General features: G+C 37.2%; 1 pseudogene; it reads right to left on the minus strand.

The window, feature by feature from the left end:
- Positions 1 to 216: 216 nt before the first annotated feature.
- Positions 217 to 1,879, minus strand: LOC124964049 (zinc finger protein 512-like; annotated as a pseudogene).
- Positions 1,880 to 14,966: the final 13,087 nt, after the last annotated feature.

Here is a 14,966-nt window from a genome sequence, read left to right on the forward strand (position 1 = left end):
GCATATACTTGACCTTAAGAGGGAGCTCTTTGGGCAAGAGACAAGAAAAACAAGAGGACTCCAATGAGGAATAGTAGGAAAACCTACTAAAAGGGGAAAGAGGGAGAATGAAAGTGAATAAGTAGAGAAGACAGTGAAATTTACACAGGAGAAAGGAGCTCAGAAAGTCACGGCCTTACACAAACAGCTGAAAGCATCTTCACTCAGCCCCGCGACTCAGGCCTCCCACAAGGTCCCTGTGACAAGAGCATCACATTCACTCCCTAGGAGCACTTTCACTGCCTGCCTGTTTCCTTCCTGTTTATGATTCGCCTTTGGGGGCTTTCCTTTCCGGAACTGTGCTGGCACCGGCTCCTGCTCTGATTCCTTACAGGAGGGCCACAGACCAGTTCCTCATTATTCCTACTCTGATCCTTCCCTACTCTAAGACTCAGCTCGGTTTCAGGAAGCTCAATGCCAGGCTGCCGCCGCCTTCTAAGCGACCTTCTGCTCCTGTGCTGCTGCCCCCGCTTTTCTTCTTGTTGCCGCTGCTTTATCTCCACCAGCTTTTCAAAGCTTTGGGTCGTTGTTGGGTTTACAACAAACCAATCCTCAGCACGGACAGGGTTGATGTGACACTTGACGCCACTCTCTGACACAAATTCTTTCTGACATAGAAGACACTTGTACTTTCGAGCCACAAAGTTTCCCAATGTACAAGAGCCCAGGTGAGCTTTAAGGTCAGGTACACTACTGTAGACAGCCTCACAGCCCAGGTGAGGACACTGCACACGGTGAGACTTCTTGATATCTGCCTTCCGTTTGTGTAGGGCTTCCTGGCTGAAGGTAGGCAGCCCAGGGTGAGTATATTTTAACTTCCGATCATCAGGTACCAGATCCGGAAGCACCTTCCTCTTAGGCCACTCCTTGGCCAGTTCAGCAGAGGCCAGTTCCTGCAAGTGCTACATAGCTATCTTGGCAGAACACCTCTGCACTCGCCCCCCACTTTTTGACTCCAGACTCATCTCCTGGTGACACTTCAGGGTCATCTTCTCAGCTCTGCAGCCTGTCTGCCACATTTCCTAACATGATATAGATATCCCATAATGCTGGTGCAGGTCCTGGAGCGACCCTCACGCATGCACCTGAGCTTTCCCAGTCTCTTTAGGACTGTTCAAAGCCGTTCCCTCTCACTTGATTCATCTATCTCATCTCCAGCCTTCAAAATGGGCAAACTATTACCATTCGCCACGACGTGACCCTTCATCCCTGCCTGTGAATGAAGTTGTTTCCCACCATGATGGCAAGTAAACATTTCCTGTTTGCAGTTTTCCCTGTGTTTCTTTAAACCCTCTATGGTCTTCCTCCCCACTGCCTGGCAGGTAGGACAGGAAACACTGCCTTTATCCACGATTTCTAAATACCATTGTTCTGCCAAACTGCCTGTGGTATAAACCATTGATTCCTTCCGAATACAATGAGCCTGGGATTTGGGATTAGGCTGAGTTTAAGTCCGGTGCTTCCTCCCATAAAACTTATGCTGCTTCTGAGGAAATTCACCATAGTCTTCATCTTCTTCCTGCTTGGGTTTCCTTTTTCCCTTTGTTGATACTCTACCTGATCCTTCAGTACAAGAAGTTCCAGCTGGTTTGTTTCTTCTCATTTTCATCCAGTAGGTAGATTTTTGGAAGGATGCTGGAAAATCACTCACTGGTTCACATGAAGAGGCAGATGATGAGCCGCTTAAGGAGTCATCGTGAGGGACAGTGTACTGGGGACTATTATCTTTTATGAAGAACTGGGTCTGACTATTCTTAGCTCCCACGATCCTAGTGCTCCTCTGCAGCTTAAAGGATGTGGGTCCCAGGATAGTGGGGACTGTACTGAGTCTGGGAGACATCACTCCCTCTCCATGCCTAACAATTTCACCCGAGCTTGTAGGTTTTTGATAGCTTCTTCTATTTCATTGCTTGAAACTGATACGTTTAAATTGTCTATGTCCTCCTGATTCGGTTTGGGTGGATACAATGCAAGTATTGATAGATAGAATTCACATAAACAAAAGCTCTGTAGGTGTCCTTAATAATTTTCAACACTGAAAAAATATTCTGAGACCAAAGAGTTCGAGAACCATGGTTTTAGGAAAGTCCAAAATTTATTAGCATGCCCAAATTATGTAATTGCTCCTGCTTCCAAGGGGCTCAGTTTGACGCTGGTTTTATTGTTAAATGACTATAACTCTTTGAGTAAGTAGTGATTGTGCAGTGTTTTGATGTTTACAAATTCAAGACTTTATAATAAAATATTAAAAAGGATATCCAGATTAAGGATACAGAAGTTTGGATAAGTTTCTTAATGTTCTTTTTAAATATTATAAACATGAATCTTTTGGCAGTGGAAGAACAAAGAATTCTTATTAATAATGAACCATTCAGGGAATATCTTCTAATATTGTACAGAAACCAGAACCTGGCACATCTTTTGAAACTATGGAAGAAATGGTCCAAAATAAAACAAATACTTTATGTAAGTGGAATGCAAAACAACTTGATTTTTTTCAATGCAGATAATATGAATAACTTTGTATCAATAATGTGTAAATGTTGCTCAGATCATCAGAGTGCTCAAAATCTGTGTAATTAAAAGTTGAAAGTGTTAGACTTCCACATTTCTAAAGAATGGCAATTAAGTTCTGTTGAAACTCACAGTTTGAATTAAAAAATTTCTCTCATCAATAATAAAATTGTAAAAACATTATAAATCAGTTTCACATAAAAAAAGTATTAGCAATCATCAAAACTTCTAAAAAATTTATTGGAGTATTGATAAAGCTAATGAAAAACATCTAGAAAATGCCATCTGTATGTTTAAAAATAATTGAGCATTCTCAGATATAAAATATTTAATAAACTCAAGAAAAGGAAGTAATATCAATATGAGTTTATCATAGCAATCTAAATGTATGGACTTGCTTGCTGCAAAAATATTTATCTACTGATAGGAGAAAACAACTTTTTGGAAAATGTATAAATCAAGGCAGTAAAAATTCAACCATTATTGATGAAGCCTCAACTGTTTCACATAAAATAGTTTTAATAATTTACTTAAAATGTGAAATTCAAGACTTTGAAGATAATTTAATGTTTTTTGTTGATCTTGTGAATCAGGAAGGAATGACATCTGAAATAATTTATCAAAATTTATTGTTGACACATGAGAAAAATGGTTTCAATGAGAAATATTTCCATGAAAAACTTATTAGATTTTGTATAAGCAGTGCCTGTGAAAAGCTAGGAAGAAAGAGTGCAGTTTCAGCAAAATTTCAGGAAAATTTCTGGATATTTTAATTTGGTACTGTTCAAGTCACTGAAGTCAACTGTCTCCGAGGGATAGCATGAAATGCAAAAAGCAATTAAATAATTATAAATGTTTTTCTCAATGAACTTTTTATTTTCATGCATCATATAGCATCAGGAAAAGTTTAATAATATATCTGAAGATTTGGGGATTGAAACACTTGGGCCATGATGGGCAGTCTATAATGCTATAATTGCAAAAGTGGTTTGAAAATTATGTCATTTATCAATTTAACAATAATAGTGTAATAGGAGCAAACATTTAGAAAATTACCCCTTTTAAAAAAAGAATCTTCACTTTAAGTTAATTTGGAAGTAAAATATCAATAATATCTTTAGCTTAATAGAAAGTTTTACTAAATATAGGAGACAGATTAATGTAGCAAACATTAAAAATAATTTGAACACATAAAACTGAAGAAAAATGGAGATTTAATAGAAATAAAGACATCTACCCTTTAAAATAAGAGAAAATATTAACTTAAAGGGAAAATATATCAGGTTGATATACTATCAGACATGTATGGTTACATGGCAAAAGTAAAAACAATAAAATTATGTTTTCTTTTTATTTTTGTTTACTAATTGGTGTCCTTTAACTTATAATTACTATTGCTTTGGTTGTCATTTGACTCTCTGAATGGACTGAAAGTAAATTAAAGTTCAGAATGGTTTTCATAATTAAATGCAGTGAGGCACTGTTCAGAGGCTGGGATATGTCGTGAGCAAAGCTTTGTCAGGCAACTTCATCCCCCGCAAACATCAAGCAAGTCCCTACACATGGCCAAGTTGTCATAGGCCATGATGTCACTAGGTGACATCATCTTAGGGGGTGACCATCTTATATGTGTGCTGTACTTGCTGAAAAGGTAGACAGTTTGTGACTTATTTGATAAGAGATTTTTAAAAACACTAAATCCTGAGTATTTTAAAAGGTAAGAACAAATTTAGATTAATTTCTGTAAGCTCTGCAGAAGCTAAGAGTAGGCAGCATGAGCAATCTTGTGGACCTTAAGAGATGTGTTTTACCAAGTAATTCACTGACTAATGATAAGTTCTTGGTAGAATTTGGTGTACATGTAGGTCAGATTATACCTCAGGAGGAACAGCATTTAATTAGTGAGGCCGTTTTTTCAAAAAATTACATCAAGAATTTCTAAAAATCAACAAATTATTTGGAAGTGACTAGAATAACTTGATGAACAGTTGTAGCAATAATCTCTGTTAATAGCAGGAGCTTTTATATATAGATATATAGAGCTCTGTTTCCATAGAAAGTAAAAAAGACTAAATATTCATATTTTTAATGTATGTATTAGTTCATATTACTAAACCTCTTGTTCAACGTTTTTGAATGTCCTCCATGCTTTTATTATAGTTTATCACTTAATTGGAGGAGCAGGCCCTGATACTACAAACTCAAGTAACAGGATTATTAGGGGCTTGGTTATCTTTTCCCTGAATTTAATTATAATAATTTTAATGTTCTGCCATTAAGCATAATACTGACATTTGATTTGATGTTATTAAAAAATCAAATTGCTTAAGTATTATCTCTGATACAAAAGTTTCATAAGGTTTTCCATCTTGGACATATTAATAGTGGATTTTAAGCATTGAATTGACCTGTTCTCATGATGAGCTCTATTTAGTACTGGCATATTATTTTCTTAATGTACAGCTGAATTCAATCATCTTTCAAATTTTAAAAGAAATTTTATATCCATATTTCAAAGCACAACTGATTATTGATTTTTTTTTCTGTGTGTGTCTAGAAAGGTTATCAGGCTTGGGTTTGAAAGGTCTGCTGATGAAACAATATGAACTCAATGGCACATTCTTTGACAATCATCCCAAATTCTACTATGTTTTTTAGTTTATGCAGGTTTTCTATTTTTTCCCTTTCATTTCTTCATCATTGTTTTCTAATGCATGTGTCTTTATTTTTTCTAGCTTCTATTTCTTTTGGAATGTATTTCAGGGAGATAGATTCTTACAAAATAATCTATCTCAAGGAAGCTAATCAGTGTACATTCTACAAAGAGGAGAGTCATTGGGAAGGATAAAGGTCCCAAATATTTTTAAGGGAAGCCACCTGTGGTCAGCAAAATCCTGACCCATCCTGGCAGATGGCACCACTGGTAGAGGAGTTCCTAAAAGTAACCCCGAGGAGTCTTGTCTGACTTTAACAGTAAAAAGGAAAGAGGCTAATTTTTGGCTAACGCAGGAGTCACCTCCTAGGTCTCAAACTCCTAGGCAGGAAGTATAACCAAAGACAAATGTACTAATATGAGGGCGAAAGAAAAATCAAAGGACAGTTAAGCATGAACATTTAAGAGAGAAAGACAATGATCCTTCTAAATGTAAGTCAAGATGTGCACGGTGTCAGCCCTACCAAAAATAATTTTATTGAGAAAGTGGTCTTAGGCATGAGTGTCTGTTAATAAAGATACTGCCAAAGTTACAAGTTTGTCCTGAGTTAACTTGAGTCTGATCTAACAGATCAGCTTTGGGGGGAAAATATCCAGATCTTGAGATGTGTACATGTAAATAAAAGTTATTAAAGGTTACTGGCCTAGCCTCACCTGGCTGTTACAATTATTAGGACTGTAGACTACTGTGTTTCTTAATAGTCTAGTAAAATATGTCTTCCAGATTGCAACAGTTCCATGGTTAAGATGATGGCGGTGCAGATTCCAACACATCACAACTGAGACCCGTTTCTTCTTGGTCCCCACTGCATCAGTCAGGCAGACTTGAGATCTTTGGCTAGGTGAGATCACTGTCCCTTGCCAGCTTGAATCAATCATTGAAGACAGACCTTTGTCCTTTATTGACTCTTAAGAATAAGGGATCCCAAGTTTGGGTGGGAAGAAATGAGATATGAATTTGGGGATACATAAAAAGAAATACCAAGTCTCAAAAAAGATGTGCCCATGAACCATTGGAATGCAAGAAATGTCCATGGAACTTTGAAATGCAAAAGAAGTATTCCTGAGCAACCTAGCCCAAGTCCTTAGCCATGCCCTTGACCTATGCTCTCACCTATAAGAAGTATCATGAGGGCAACACTTAAGTGCAGGGAAAGCTGGTGTGACATTGTGTAACTTCACCCTGATCCCATCTCTGGTCCACCTTCTGTCTCTTTATAAATATCAACACTGGCCCCAAGGGGCTGCTGTCTCTGAAGGTGGCCTACATTTTCCCTTAAAGGTATATTCCTTACTTTATCCCCAAAGACATCTCTCCATGCATTTCCCCTTGAACATGTATCTGTTTTCCTAAATAAATCTGTCTGAAAAAAATATAGAGTTCATTAAAATTTCCAATTTGGGAGTATAGTATTCTTGTAATTCCTATATAATATGACCTTAAACATAACCTTTTCCCCTACAGCTTTAATAGAACCACTTCGTCATTCTGAATAGTATAATTTTTAAAATTGAGGTATAATTCACATGCCATAAAACTCATCCTTTAAGGTTTATAATCCACTGGTTTTTGTTATATCCACACGTTTTACAACCATCGCCACCATTTAATTCCAGAACATTTTCATCACTCCTAAAGGAAGCTAAAGAGAGTTAACTTCCGTTTAACTCTCCCCTCCCCTCCCGCCTTGCAAGCACTAGTCTCCTTTCGGCCTCCACAGACTCACCATCCTGGGGGTTTCATATAAGTGGAATCAGACAGTATTTGACCTTTTGTGTCTGGCTTCCTTCATTTACCATATTATGCTGTAGCATATATTATTCCCTTCTATGATTAAATACTATTCCATTCTATGTATGGACATATCAAAAATTCTTTTCTATATATTCACCTTTGATGGACATTTGAGTCTTCATATCCCCTGCCTATTGGGTTATTTTAAGTTGGATAATTTGCCTTTTTATTTTTGAGTCTGTAAGAGTTCTTTGTATATTCTGGATACACATTACTTATCATATATAAGATTGTTATAAAAAATATGATTTGCAAATATTTTCACCTATTCTGTGGGTTATCTTTATATATATAGAGAGAGAGTTGTTGATAGACCTTTATTTTATTTATTTATTTATTTATATGTGGTGCTGAGAATCAAACCCAGTGCTTCACACATGCTATGCAAGCACTCCATCACTGAGCTACAACCCCGGTCCCCAGGGTTGCCTTTTGAACTTCTCGATAGTGTCTCTGGAAGCACAGAAGTTTAAAATTTTCATGAAGTTCAATTTCTGTATTTATTTTGTCTTTGCTTGCTTGAATGTTAGTTTTTATGCCTAAGAAATTCTTAGCCAATTGAAAATCAACATGATTAACTCTTACAGGTTTTTTTCTTAGTCTTAGCACTCATATGTGTGTTTGAACCATTTCGAGTTAATTTTTGTATTGTGTGAAGTTGGGATCCAGCTTCATTGTTTTGCATGTGAATAGGCAATTATTCCCACATCATTTGTTGGAAAAAATATTCCTTTTTCTCTGAAATTTCTTGGCATTCTTGTTGGCAATCAATTGATCATAGCTGTATGAGGTTATTTTTGAACGCTCAATCTGTATCATTCACATATCCTATGTCATGACCACACTGTACTGATTATTTTAGCTTTTTAATCTAAGTTCTGAAATAGGGATATATGGGTCCCCACAACTTCATTTCTCCTTTTCAAAGTGGCTTTGAATATTCGTAGTCCCTTGCATTTTCATGTGAATTTCAGGATTTTTCCATTTTTTTGGAGAGGGCAAAAGCTGGAATTTTAATGTACTATTAGAACTTTACAAAGCCCCTGTGCATATCTCAATCCCCAACTTCTCCTATTAGCTTTTTGTAATGTAAGTCACCATCTCAGGAAGCCTGGAAGTTAAGCAATTGCCTATAATTGTTTTTGACAAACACCTTTGGGCTAGGGGCTTTTTGTATGAGGTAAGCACTTAATCAGGTCCAATGAGGATGACCTTGAAGATGGGATGTTTCAGAGACCACTACATAGGTCAAATAATGAAAATTCACTGGGAACAAGGCTTTGAAGAGCACCAGCCCTGTCCTACTTACTCTGGTAGCTACCAGACTGCTGGTTTTCACTGCAAATTCAGGTCGTTGGTTTTCAAAGCTATTGTAGAACTGGAGAATGGGAGCTGGGGTAAAACCAAATACCACAAAGCTTGCTGGGATTTTTCCCTCCCTCCAAGTTTTATCTGTTTTCATTGGAAAAACAAAAACAAACAACAAACCAAAAGCCTCCCTGCATTGCTATAGAACTTTGGCATTTTCAGAGTTGGGAAATGGTTGATTCTGACTGCTTTTGCTAGTTTTCTTATTATTGTTTTGGAGGATAGAATTTTTGGATGTCTTGGCTTTGTCATTTTCACAGACATCACTCAAAAATGTTACTTTACTTTTTTTCTTTTTTTCCCTTTTTGGTTAGTTTTGCCAGAACCCTGTTTTACTGTGAATTTTTAAAAAAAGAATCAGACTTTATTAATTCTCTTGTTTTTATCTTTCCAGTTAATTAATTTCAATCTTATTAATTCTTTTTTCCTTTAGTAAAGTTCATTTTATTTTCCTCTTTTTACTTCATGAAATGAATTTCTAGTTCATTTATTTTTTTACTTTTTTGTTTCACAATAAACAATATTAAAATTATGTATAATCCTCTGAGAAATACCATGGAGTCTCATAAGTCTTGATACACGGTGTTATCATAATTATTTTCTAGCCTGTAGTTGCAGTGTGATTTTGTTTTTGACTTAAGCTTTATTTATGAGGGGATTTTTAATTTTCCAAGTGAGTTTTATTTATTATTTTGCAGCCGATTCCTTATTTCATTGCACTGCAATATTTAAACATGTCAGGCAAACCTCTTTTTCTGGAATTCATTTTTTTTTCTTTGTAACTCACAAGATCATTAATTTTAAAAATATTCTATAAACATTTAAATATAATATATTCACAGGATATTATTTTCTCTCTCACATCTATCATGACCAAATATATTATTCATTATCTCTATTCCTTAGTTGGTCTATCAAAGACTGAAAATTGTTTAAATCAATCTGATTGATCTAAACAAAAATTAATTTATGTATTTAGTACACATATCAGAATGTATTCATTTTAAATGTATGTGGTTTTTTAGTGTGACCATATCATGATCAAGATAAAGAACATTTCTGTGATGCCAAGAAGTCCCCTGTGCCCTTTTCAAGCCAACCCCACCCTTCCAACACCAGTCCCAGGTAGCAACTCTTCCATGTTCTGTTACTATATTTGCCTCTGTAAAATTTCACATAAAGGCAATCCTACAGGTTGTATTCTTTTGTGTCTGGCGTGTTTGGCATGATATTTTGAGATCCATCCAGATAACTGTTAGTGTCACTCATCTGACCCTCTTTGTTGCTGAGTCATGCTTCATTGTATGGATATACCACAACCTACATACCCACTTATCAGTTGATGGGCATTTGGACTGTTTCCAATTCAGGCTATTAGGCTCAATATGGCTGTGAATACAGTCTTTGTGTGACCTATGATTTCATTTCTCTGGGTTGTATTCTAAGTGTGTTATTAGCTTTATTGGAAACAGTCAAACTTTTCCCCACAGCGGCTGCACGTTTTATGTTCTCACCAGCAACACAGACGTCTCAGTGGTTCATAAGGTCTCTGAGGCTCAGTGTTTCAAATCTTGGCCTTTAAATAAGCATGTGTATCATGGCATCTCAATGCATTTTTAATTTACATTTCCCAGGTCACAAAGTTTTCTTATTTTTCACTTTGTATATCTACTTCTGTGTAATTATCTGTTTCAGTCTTTACCTGTTTAAAAAAAAAAATTGGTTGTTTCCCTTCTAATTGAGTTGAGAGAGTTCATAGTATGTTCTTGAAGCAAGTCCCTTATCTGGCATAGGTATTGCTTACTCTAGCTGTATAAGTCTTAAAATCAGATAGACTGCTTTCATTTTATCCTCTTCCAAAAAAAAAAAAAAATTTAAACTACTTCTGTTTCTCGGTCCTCACATATACTTGCCATCCACTTAATTAGATGTCTTCTGATTCCTTTCATCAGCATTTTACATTTCACACAATACAAGTCCTCTATGTTTTGTTAGATTTATACCTAAGTATTTCACTTGTTTTGAACAATCACAAGTGGTATTGCATTTTAAATTTTCGTGTTCATGTGTTCATTGATAGGATATAGAAATATAATAGATTTTAAAAATTTGTTTATGTTCTATCCTGTGATCTTGCTGAGCTCATTAGTTCCAGGATCTTTTTTTTTTTGGTAGATTGCTTGGGATTGTCTACATAAATAATCACATCATCTGCAACTAGAGTCCATTTTCTCTCTGATTTATTACTATTACTACTACTACTACTACTACTACTACTATTACTACTACTACTATTATTACTACTACTATTATACTCAGTATACCTAAGCATTACTCCAGCACTAAGTTGAATAAGAGCAATGAAGCAATATTCTGGGATATCCCAGTCTTAGGGGGAAATCACTCAGTGTTTCACCATTAAGTATAATGTTCCCAGCAGGGTTTTCATACATGTACTTCATCAAGTCAAGGAAGTTCCCTTCTATTCCTATTTTGCTGGAAGTTTTGATTATGAATGGGTGTTGAATTTTGTCAAATCCTTTTCCTGCCTCACATGATCATGGATTTTTTTTTCTTTAACCTGTTAATATGGTGGATTACTTTGATTGATTTTTGATTATTGAATCAGCCTTGCATCTCTGAAATAAACCCCACTTGGTCTCAGAGTATAATCCTTTTAATGCATTGCTAAATTCTATTTGCAATTACAGTTTGAAGAATTTTACATCTATATTGATAAGCAATATGGTCTGTAGTTTTACTTTTTGTACTGGCTTTGTCTGGTTTCAGTATAAGAGTAATACTACCTTCAAAAAATATAGTCACAATGTATCCTTTTGTTCTGTTTTCTGGAAGGGCTTGTGTTGAATTGGGCTTAATTCTTTAAGCTTTTGGTAGAATTTTCTGGCAATATTTTCTGAACTTGGAGATTTCTTTGAGGGGAGTTTTTAAATGATAAATTTAATTTCTTGTAGGGTATACATTCAAATCATCTATTAAATACTGGGTAAGCTGTATAAGTTTGTACCTTTCAAGGAATTTCATCCATTTCATCTAAGTGTTCCAGTCTGAGTGATTGTGGTTGTTGGTGGGGTTGGCCTCTTATCCTTCTGAGGTCTGCAGCCTGGGGTGATTGCCCTGTCTTATTGCTGGTATTGGTAAATGTGTCTTCCCTCCATCTTTAAGTGTTGCCCAACAACTAACTTTTCAACTTTATTGATCTTTTCAAAGAACAAATTCTCTGTTTCATGACTTTGCTCTATTTGTTTTTTTTTTTTAAATTTCATTGATTTGTTCTGATATATTTATTATTTCCTTTTTCTTCCTTGCTTTGGATTTATTCTGCTTATGCTTTTCTAAGTGTGTGTGTGTGTGTGTGTGTGTGTGTGTGTGTGTGTTTGTCTAGGGATGGAACCTGGAGCCTCATGCATGATAGGCCAGCACTCTGCCACTGAGCTACATGCCCAGCCCTTGTCATTCTAGATTCTTGAGCTGAGAGGTTGGCTTTTTTATTTGAGACTGCTCCTTTTTTTAAAATGTATGCATTCAATGTTATAAATTTCCCTTCTGGCATTTCTCTGACTGTTGCCCACAAAGCTTGATATGTTGTGTTTTCACTTTGATTTGGTATATGTTTTTATTCCCTTTGAGATTTCCTCTCTGACCCATGGATTATTTAGAAGCTGTTAAGTGTTCTCTTTAGTTTCCTTGTGTTGGGAGATTTCCTGTTGCCTCTCTGTTATCGATTTCTACTTTGATTCCATGTGGTTGAAGGACACACTCTATATTATTCCAATTCTTTTAAATCCACTGATGCTTTTTAAGTAAACTGAAACATGGTCTACCTTGGCATTTGTTCTCTGGTCCTTGTTTTGGTCTATTTTCTCTGTGTTGTTCAGGTTGGGTAAGTTCTATGGTTGTACTTTCCAGTTCATGGTTTCATTCCTCTGTCCTCTTCATTCTGGACTTCCCATTGAGTACTTTATTTTGGTTATTGTATTTTTTCATTTCTAATATTTCCATTTAACTGACTGATGTTTTTCATCAAAGTCTGAATATTTGGGGTATTGTATTATGCTAGTCAGCTTTTTGTTGCTGTGACAAAACACCTGAGAAAACTTAAAAGAGGAAAGATTTACTTTGGTTCCTGGTTTCAGAGGTTTCAGCTGATGGTCCACTGGCTCCATTGCTTTGGGGCCTGAGGTGAGGCAGAACATCATGGTGGAAGAACAAGGCAGAGGAGGGCTACTTAGCTCATGGTAGCAAGGATGGAGAGAGGGAGACAGAGAGTGGGGGAGAGAGAGAGAGAGATATTGGGGACAAGATACAGTCCCCAAGGACCATTCCCTTCAACTAGGTCCCCTTTCTACAGTTTCCATCACCTTCCACTAGTCCATTCATCCATTCAGCTATGAATTCATTAATGGATTAATCCACTGATGAGGTTAGAGCCCTCATGTTCTGTCACTTTGCAGAGGTTCCACCTTTGAACATTACTGCCCTGGGGACCAAGCACATGAGCTTGGGGACATTCCAGATCCAAACCATAACAAAGACTATGGATGTTATTCCAACTTTCTGTTTTACCTGGCTTACTCTGACACTGCCTGGATACTGCCAAGAGTTAGTAGTAAGCTAAGTTTCCCATTCAGCTATGGGCACCAAGATGGGAGCTCTTCATTATTGTTGGCCTACATGGACCTTCTGGCTTCCCGCCAGGCCTACACTACCACCTTCCTGTCTCAGAGGGTTTGGAGTATCTTGATGCTATCCCAGATGTGGCCTCCTTTGATACCACAGGGAAGGATGGCCTTAGAATTGCTGGGATATGGTGAAAACCCCCACTCTTCAATCAGTGTCCTCTGACACCATCCTAGCATGAGAGGGCATCTCTTCACTGCCACATGGGGGCGGAAGTCCAGGCTCCCCACGTGGTCTCCACTGATACTGTAGAGGGGTGGTCCTCTGCTACTACCAGGGATGAAAGTCCCATCTCAGCATCCTCTGACATCACCCTGGTGGGGAACTGGGGTGTCTCATTGCAACCTGACCTGTCCCAGGTCTCACCTAAAAGAGACACAGGAGAGATTCAAAGTACGATTAATCCAGAAATAAATGTCCTCCCCATTTGTGAACCCGTGAAATGGAACGTTCTGTGTTTCTAAACTATGATAATGAGACAGCCCCGAAATGGACATTCCCACTTAAAAACCGAGAAGTAGGAAAGAAGAAAGGGGAAACAAGTCTGAAGCTTGTAAAGACAAACTCCACAAGCTGTTCAGTCCACAAACAAACCGTGCCTTCCTTACCTACCCAGAAGCAAAGCCCTTGCCAGAGCCCACAGAGGCACTGCCCACGTGTGGCTACATGGCTGCCCTACCTATGCCAAAGCTCTGCTGGGTGCAGGTTACGTCCCCAGGGCTCACCAGGACCTCCCAACCCCATGGTTTCTGTTGGAGATCATCTGCCCTGTTCATAGTCTATGGGTTGCATTTGGGATCCTTCTTTTTCTTTTCTCCAAGGACAGTACATATTCACAAACTCCCTTTACTCCATTCCATTTTCAGGGTTTTCTTAGTCCCAGATGACAGAGATGTTATAATCCCATCTCTATTCTCAACTTCTGTTGAGATGACTGATAAAGACCATGGTTCACACCTACACTAATCTCTTTGTGAAGTTGTTGGTCAACCCTGTTCTTTCTATTCTCTTCCAAACATGGTTCCCCCCCTTTTTTTTTCCAATATGGGCAGCCCAAGAATTTTTCAAATATTTAAGTTCAGGTTCCAGTTTGCTTAACAATTCCATCTTCAATTCATTTTTCTTTTCCTGAATTTTACTATAAGCAGTAAGGAGGAACACTTTGCTTAAACACATCTTCAGTTAAATATCCAATGGCATTACTCAGAAGCTCTACCTTCTATAAAAACTGGGTTTTAACAAGGATTATTTTTCTCTCTATCATCCAATAACATTTCCTTATTTCCACTTGGGGCCTCATCAGAATCACCCTTCACATTCATATTTCTACCAAAATTCTGTATGTGATTATTCATGTCATTTCTGAGCTAGAAGTTCTCACTATAGCTCTCTTCTTTCTTAGCCCTCATCAGAATTGCCTTCAAAAATCCCTTCACAGCAATGTCAGCCTTTTCTAGTTTGCACCTCTAACTGTATCCAGCTTCTACCTATTGACCAGTTCTAAAGACAATTAAAGGCTTAAAAGCCAGAGAGACAGTGGTGTGGATTCCAGGCCACATCTGAAAACCTGAGAATTGCAAGTGCCAAGGGAAGAAGATTGATGTCTCAGTTCTTTTGATCAGAGTGCAAATTCAGCCTTCCTCCAACTTTTTCTTCATTTTAGGCCCTCAACAGATTGAACAGTGTTAACCCCCACTGGGTAGGGTCACCTACTTTATTTAGTCTGCCAATAAATTTTTATTAGTCTTCATTATGTGTATGAATATGACATCCACAAAGTAAGTGAGTTTTACTTCTTCCTTTCCAGTTTTTATGTTTTTAAAAAAATTTCTTGCC

This window comes from Sciurus carolinensis, chromosome 14, assembly GCF_902686445.1.
Source record: "Sciurus carolinensis chromosome 14, mSciCar1.2, whole genome shotgun sequence".
Taxonomy (NCBI): domain Eukaryota; kingdom Metazoa; phylum Chordata; class Mammalia; order Rodentia; family Sciuridae; genus Sciurus; species Sciurus carolinensis.